Source organism: Cupressus sempervirens, chromosome 3, assembly GCF_028749045.1.
Source record: "Cupressus sempervirens isolate cs-2001-9-10 chromosome 3, ASM2874904v1, whole genome shotgun sequence".
In the NCBI taxonomy this organism is placed as follows: Eukaryota; Viridiplantae; Streptophyta; class Pinopsida; order Cupressales; family Cupressaceae; genus Cupressus; species Cupressus sempervirens.
Genome location: NC_143120.1, coordinates 62,412,495 through 62,420,851, shown reverse-complemented (window position 1 = coordinate 62,420,851; position 8,357 = coordinate 62,412,495).

The following is an 8,357-nucleotide window of genomic DNA, read 5'->3' as shown; positions in this document are numbered from 1 at the left end:
AAGGAGAGGACTTCTATCAAGACTAATCATTAAATGTGGAGTGCACTTTGTAACAGACACAAAATATTGGATGAAAGTTGTGAAAGGGGTGCAGAAGATGCTCACTTTTTCCTTGCAGAGTAACAAGTAGTTGGTGTTGCTGTTTCTATTAGTGTGAATTATGAAAAGTAGCCAATTGCATTTGATAAGAAACTCAGTGTCAATTTAGATGACATCCATTTCAAAGGAAGAAGACTTGATAAAGATAAGGCTCTTCAAGCCGTAAGGAGATCAAAAGTGTTCAAAATTCTACAACCCTACACAGTTGAGAGAAGACAGAGTGTGCAGAGTTTCCCCTAATAGTTGAGATCATAAACATAATCCAAATAGGCAGTTTGTGGAAAGTCACATATTATGAGTGAAGAATCTAATGAGATGATACACTGCATATCATAAAAAGGATGCCCCAAAAAAGAGTTACAAACTACAATCCTTATCCCTAATTATGTAATCTGATCTATGCCGGAAGCTAATCATGTCACTAAACATCTCTTTGACTCCCTAAAATCTCTACCCTTAGTTTCACCATTTTAAGATTTATGTATTCACCCATGTTTTATACAATTTTTTACATTTTTTTGTGCAATTTTCCAATCATTCCCTCAATAGACATACCCGTAGTATACGGTAATAAGTTGAAAGATTGACCACATGATGACCATTTTGACTGTGATGTTAAATGATGTCTTGCATGGGCTATATAATTGAGATATTGAATAAGTTTCAGGAAGGTCCATTTTTATTATGGTGTGTGATGTGGTCTTGTTGAATAAAAGATTTGGAAAAATATGTGCAGTGTAAATGGCATTCAATTATGAGTGTTGTGGCCTACCACCCAACTCATTTGTTCCCCAATACTATGAGAAGCAATCTCTTCAAAGATTTATGTGATGTTGTTTGGCTTCCTATAAATGCCTATGCAACCATCTAGTTCAAGTAAAATATCAAAAATTTAGAGATAAAAGCTGTTTCTTTGAAAAGTCGTTGTTCTGAATGACCCACTAACCATTTTTATCACTATTTGATATAAATGGTTAGTGATAAAAATGGTACTCTTAATGGTTGGAGTTCCTTCACAAATGAGAATAAGTGGAATGTTATGCCTAAACAAATCAAAACATTGAACCAACTTTAATTTTATACAATAACCAATTAATATGAATGCAAACTATCATAAACCCATCAACTGATGTCAAAGCATAATGCAATAGACTGTTTGAAAGTAATTTCAAATGGAAATAGAAATGAAATGCACCCAAACAAATATTCCTAATCAAAAATTAGGAATCCATTAACCGCTGCTCCAAACCACAAACATGGTAATATAAATAGAAAACCAAACTAAATGACAACACTCATTAGCCTTTTAGTTATTGAAATATAGGAAATAGTAAGATTGTAGACCCACCAAAACTCATTTCATTCAACTAAATTCAATAATAATAAATATAATGACTTTTTTCCTTGAGTAAGTAGCATGGTAAAAGGAATAGTATAAAAAAATGCATCTGATATAATATATAAGTATATGTGCGATTGAATTTAACCATTTTACGATCATGCAATGGTACCCAATACATTATTTTAAAGGCACATTGCAATGGTTTTCATAAATTAGTTAAAGATCCAACTTTCTCCTAAAACATATTAGTTCCTGTCGTAGGTAGGATACTAATGGAATCACTTGGAACTCCTAAAAAATTTCAAACGTGCCCTCAAAATTTCTACAATCAAACGCACTAGATCAGATGTGCCCTCGTGCCAAGACGTGCCCTCGTGCCAATGTTGATGGAGACCCTTGCGCCAATGTTGATGACCCTCGCACCAATGTTGATGGAGACCCTCATGCCAAAGCCAGATGAAAATGATCTATAGCAGAGCCAATGTTGATGGAGACCCTCGCTCGTGCCAAAGCCAAATGAACCTCGCGCAAAAGCCAAATGAAATGTTTTGCCCTTTTTTTTTTGGTTTTATGCTTCCCTATGTATCGCAATTCCGACAAAACTAATTGGTCGCAATTGCGACCAACACGGGCTAGTTATTAAAAAAAAACAAAAATTTGCCCATTTAAAAAACTTGGTCGCAATTTTTGGTTGCAAAATGACCTCAAATTCTTAAGTGATGAGAAACTTATCAAATCAATACAAAGTAAGAGGGAGATATATATAGAGATATAGATGAAGGATCAAGAATACAGAGTAAGGATGTAGTAGTATAGAAGGAGAAGCAGAGCAAAGGATTTAGTTTGTATCAATTATATACCAAGCAGGAAACGTATGTAATTTTGGTGGTAACTAAGTTGATCAGCTTAATCATTTGATCAGTTTGGTTTTCCATCAATGCCAAAGAGGGAGATTGTTGGAAATGATTGAAAAGATCATGAATGAAGGATAATGGTGTTAGATTAGGTGAAAAACTAATCTCCCAAGAACACCTGCATGCATAAACCTGTCACATGGATGAAGCAAAGAACAGAGGCAAGGAAAAATCAAGGAGGCCAAAAAGTCAGATCCATCTTATGGACATGCAAAGAGCAATCTCACATATAATCCAATAAATGAATCAATAAAATACAAAGAGGTGAATCCTTATAAAGGAATCACGAAACCCAAAAAGGGAAACTAAAGCCTAAAAAAGCTAGGGTTGCACAATATAATTAATAGAATATTAATTATATGCACCTACAAGATAGCTTAAGCAAACTAGAGTAATAGGCAACTTAATTAATCAAATCAAAGTGATTTAATTAATAAGTTAGAACAAATAATTACTCTAACACCCCCCCCTTAAGCGAAGCTTGGGAGGAAGCTAACCTAGCACAGTTATGAAAGAGAATTGGGTCCCGACAACTAGGCCAGATCAGGTACCCAAGTACAATGCAAGAAGATGCAACCTCTGAAAGTGGGAAAAGAGAGAAAACCACAAGGGAAAGACCCTCCCCCAAAAAGAGGTAAGAACCTAGTGAAGAACTGAAGAAGTCTCCCACTAGGGAAATTGTCCCCTAAAATAGGAACAAGGAGTGATCATGAAGAAGCAGCATCACTGAAGCATGAAGAACTGCAAAACTCTGTCAAAATGCTGATCTGTAGAACCCCCATGGAAATAGAAGGCACGAACCATCAACCAAAGGAACCTCCATGGAAATAGAAGGCACGAACCATCAACCAAAGGAACCTCCATGGAAATAGAAGGCATGAACCATCAACCAAAGGAACCTCCATGGAAATAGAAGGCACGAACCATCAACCAAAGAAGCATAGAACAACAATATATCCTCCCCTTAAGGTAGGTGAGGTGACAGGCAGCTGAAAAGATGGGCCAAAAATCTCCTACAACACAGGAGCCAAACACATCGAGACTGAGGTACAAACATAAATAAAGGCATGTGTCGTCAACACTGCATGAGGAATTAGAGAAAGAGGGCCTATAAGTGGCAAACAACTATCCCCCCCATGGCACTTTATATAATAGTGCGAGTACAATGAATCACAATGATGAAAAGGATCCTGAATCGCAAGAGTGGCACTTTATCTCAGTGTGTTGCATTGATATGCTTACAATGAATATCAACAATGATCAGAAAAAATATAAGGCTGAAACAACAGAAGGTAAATCCCAACATACAGCAACTGAAGCAACAAAATCAATCTCCGGACCTAAAACAAACAGAATATCCACCAAAATGCTTAAATGCAAAGGACTGAATAGGATGTGTCTGGAACAAAATCTGGAACAACAACCAAAATCACTGGAAAGATCACAGAAAGAGCTTTCCAGCGATATAAAGAAGTCCAAAATCAGAGATCGGAAGCTCAAGATACACCTCCCGGAGTGCAAAATAGAACATCCAGCTTCGACTACCATAATAGGCAACCAAACTGCACCAAAACTCAAAAATACCTATACCAACATCTTTGTCTCGGAACCAGCTTTTCGGCACTTCTTTTGGATCGGAAAGATACCTCCGTATGCAAAATTTATGGCCAAAAAACTGAAAGTAGGTCTTGATTTCAATGCATTACAAACCCTCATGAAGAGCATATGTTAAAAGTGAAACTTGGGCACAATAATCAAGAAAAAAAATAGCACCACTGCGATCTACTCAAAAAATCATGCACTTTCAAAAAAAGAATCGCCTCGATATGAGGTCGTATGAGAAAGTTATGATCCTCCGAAGTTTCCAAAACAAGAACTGTGCACAGTCATGGCTGAGAATCTGCAATTTCTGAAGAATTCATGCATGAAAATCAAAAAATAATTCCAATAGTGGATAGAGCACAAAAAAATAACTAAGTTCATAACAAGAATCATCAAAATCGGAGTCTGTATGAGCAAGAACGAGACATTTGAAAACTACATTCAAATATGCGGTTGCCAACGGAGAGGGGTATGGCTGTAGCTTTGCATGCTCGATTCTGAAAAATATACAGCTTGCATGCAAAATCTAAAAGATACCCAAATGGTTTTTCGGGGCTGCGAACAAAACCCAGAAAGCGTTTTTCTTCCTGATGAACAGAAGATGTTGCTGTAGTGTAAATCAGACGCCTTTAACAGAAAAAAATGGCTCCAAAAATCAGAAAACGACCCCAGCAACCAAAATTTGACATGCAAATGCTGGATTAGCTTCTCAAGTCCATCAATGGCATGCTGGAACCTGCAAAACTGATTGAAAACTCCAAATATGCAAGTTGGTTGTCAGATTTGAGATTGAAACCCCAGAGAAAAACTGTTTTTGTCAAAACTTTTCTGATTCTCAAGATCATCCAAAGATGCAAGAGAAGAGCATACTTCGTTTTTCAAAAAACTAAAATAAAGTTTATTTGCCCCCCCTGAATCTCTCAAATAAGGAAACTAAAATCTACTCTTGCACATAGAAAAGCTCTGATACCATGTTAGATTAGGTGAAAAACTAATCTCCCAAGAACACCTGCATGCATAAACCTGTCACATGGATGAAGCAAAGAACAGAGGCAAGGAAAAATCAAGGAGGCCAAAAAGTCAGATCCATCTTATGGACATGCAAAGAGCAATCTCACATATAATCCAATAAATGAATCAATAAAATACAAAGAGGTGAATCCTTATAAAGGAATCACGAAACCCAAAAAGGGAAACTAAAGCCTAAAAAAGCTAGGGTTGCACAATATAATTAATAGAATATTAATTATATGCACCTACAAGATAGCTTAAGCAAACTAGAGTAATAGGCAACTTAATTAATCAAATCAAAGTGATTTAATTAATAAGTTAGAACAAATAATTACTCTAACACCCCCCCCTTAAGCGAAGCTTGGGAGGAAGCTAACCTAGCACAGTTATGAAAGAGAATTGGGTCCCGACAACTAGGCCAGATCAGGTACCCAAGTACAATGCAAGAAGATGCAACCTCTGAAAGTGGGAAAAGAGAGAAAACCACAAGGGAAAGACCCTCCCCCAAAAAGAGGTAAGAACCTAGTGAAGAACTGAAGAAGTCTCCCACTAGGGAAATTGTCCCCTAAAATAGGAACAAGGAGTGATCATGAAGAAGCAGCATCACTGAAGCATGAAGAACTGCAAAACTCTGTCAAAATGCTGATCTGTAGAACCCCCATGGAAATAGAAGGCACGAACCATCAACCAAAGGAACCTCCATGGAAATAGAAGGCACGAACCATCAACCAAAGGAACCTCCATGGAAATAGAAGGCATGAACCATCAACCAAAGGAACCTCCATGGAAATAGAAGGCACGAACCATCAACCAAAGAAGCATAGAACAACAATATATCCTCCCCTTAAGGTAGGTGAGGTGACAGGCAGCTGAAAAGATAGGCCAAAAATCTCCTACAACACAGGAGCCAAACACATCGAGACTGAGGTACAAACATAAATAAAGGCATGTGTCGTCAACACTGCATGAGGAATTAGAGAAAGAGGGCCTATAAGTGGCAAACAACTATCCCCCCCATGTCACTTTATATAATAGTGCGAGTACAATGAATCACAATGATGAAAAGGATCCTGAATCGCAAGAGTGGCACTTTATCTCAGTGTGTTGCATTGATATGCTTACAATGAATATCAACAATGATCAGAAAAAATATAAGGCTGAAACAACAGAAGGTAAAGCCCAACATACAGCAACTGAAGCAACAAAATCAATCTCCGGACCTAAAACAAACAGAATATCCACCAAAATGCTTAAATGCAAAGGACTGAATAGGATGTGTCTGGAACAAAATCTGGAACAACAACCAAAATCACTGGAAAGATCACAGAAAGAGCTTTCCAGCGATATAAAGAAGTCCAAAATCAGAGATCGGAAGCTCAAGATACACCTCCCGGAGTGCAAAATAGAACATCCAGCTTCGACTACCATAATAGGCAACCAAACTGCACCAAAACTCAAAAATACCTATACCAACATCTTTGTCTCGGAACCAGCTTTCCGGCACTTCTTTTGGATCGGAAAGATACCTCCGTATGCAAAATTTATGGCCAAAAAACTGAAAGTAGGTCTTGATTTCAATGCATTACAAACCCTCATGAAGAGCATATGTTAAAAGTGAAACTTGGGCACAATAATCAAGAAAACAAATAGCACCACTGCGATCTACTCAAAAAATCATGCACTTTCAAAAAAAGAATCGCCTCGATATGAGGTCGTATGAGAAAGTTATGATCCTCCGAAGTTTCCAAAACAAGAACTGTGCACAGTCATGGCTGAGAATCTGCAATTTCTGAAGAATTCATGCATGAAAATCAAAAAATAATTCCAATAGTGGATAGAGCACAAAAAAATAACTAAGTTCATAACAAGAATCATCAAAATCGGAGTCTGTATGAGCAAGAACGAGACATTTGAAAACTACATTCAAATATGCGGTTGCCAACGGAGAGGGGTATGGCTGTAGCTTTGCATGCTCGATTCTGAAAAATATACAGCTTGCATGCAAAATCTAAAAGATACCCAAATGGTTTTTCGGGGCTGCGAACAAAACCCAGAAAGCGTTTTTCTTCCTGATGAACAGAAGATGTTGCTGTAGTGTAAATCAGACGCCTTTAACAGAAAAAAATGGCTCCAAAAATCAGAAAATGACCCCAGCAACCAAAATTTGACATGCAAATGCTGGATCAGCTTCTCAAGTCCATCAATGGCATGCTGGAACCTGCAAAACTGATTGAAAACTCCAAATATGCAAGTTGGTTGTCAGATTTGAGATTGAAACCCCAGAGAAAAACTGTTTTTGTCAAAACTTTTCTGATTCTCAAGATCATCCAAAGATGCAAGAGAAGAGCATACTTCGTTTTTCAAAAAACTAAAATAAAGTTTATTTGCCCCCCCCGAATCTCTCAAATAAGGAAACTAAAATCTACTCTTGCACATAGAAAAGCTCTGATACCATGTTAGATTAGGTGAAAAACTAATCTCCCAAGAACACCTGCATGCATAAACCTGTCACATGGATGAAGCAAAGAACAGAGGCAAGGAAAAATCAAGGAGGCCAAAAAGTCAGATCCATCTTATGGACATGCAAAGAGCAATCTCACATATAATCCAATAAATGAATCAATAAAATACAAAGAGGTGAATCCTTATAAAGGAATCACGAAACCCAAAAAGGGAAACTAAAGCCTAAAAAAGCTAGGGTTGCACAATATAATTAATAGAATATTAATTATATGCACCTACAAGATAGCTTAAGCAAACTAGAGTAATAGGCAACTTAATTAATCAAATCAAAGTGATTTAATTAATAAGTTAGAACAAATAATTACTCTAACAAATGGAACTGGTAAAGAATGTTTTCAATCATTATTTTTTCATTGATTTCAAACTTTCTACTTGCAGGAATGACAATTGCTTTAGTGATCCAAATACTATTAATTGGTTGATTGACAAGGAGGTGGCAATCAATAAGATGTAATTAGAGTACCTAAGAGAAAGGTTGAAGTTATGATGATGTAATGAAGTACAAGGATCAACTAAGCCATTGATGAAATAGTGTATTGATGACATACTCTAAGACACAAAAGTTCAACTTAGTATATGTCGAGTGATCTTTAGGTGCTGAGCGAATATCAAGTGTCAAGCAGTCTTTAGGTGCCTAGTGATCTTCAAGTGCCAAGCAAGATCAGGTGCTAAGCAAGATACGGGTGTCGAGCACCAGTAAAATAACATTAAGAAGCCGAGTAACACAGAAGGTACCGAGCATCAGTAAATCAATGATGTCAAGTTTTTGCATTATTTTGAAAAGTAGAAGATTTGCCAGATCTAAGTCGACATGGTAGTTATCTAGAATTTTGTGAACTAGATAAAAGATGAGAATGATGAGCTAG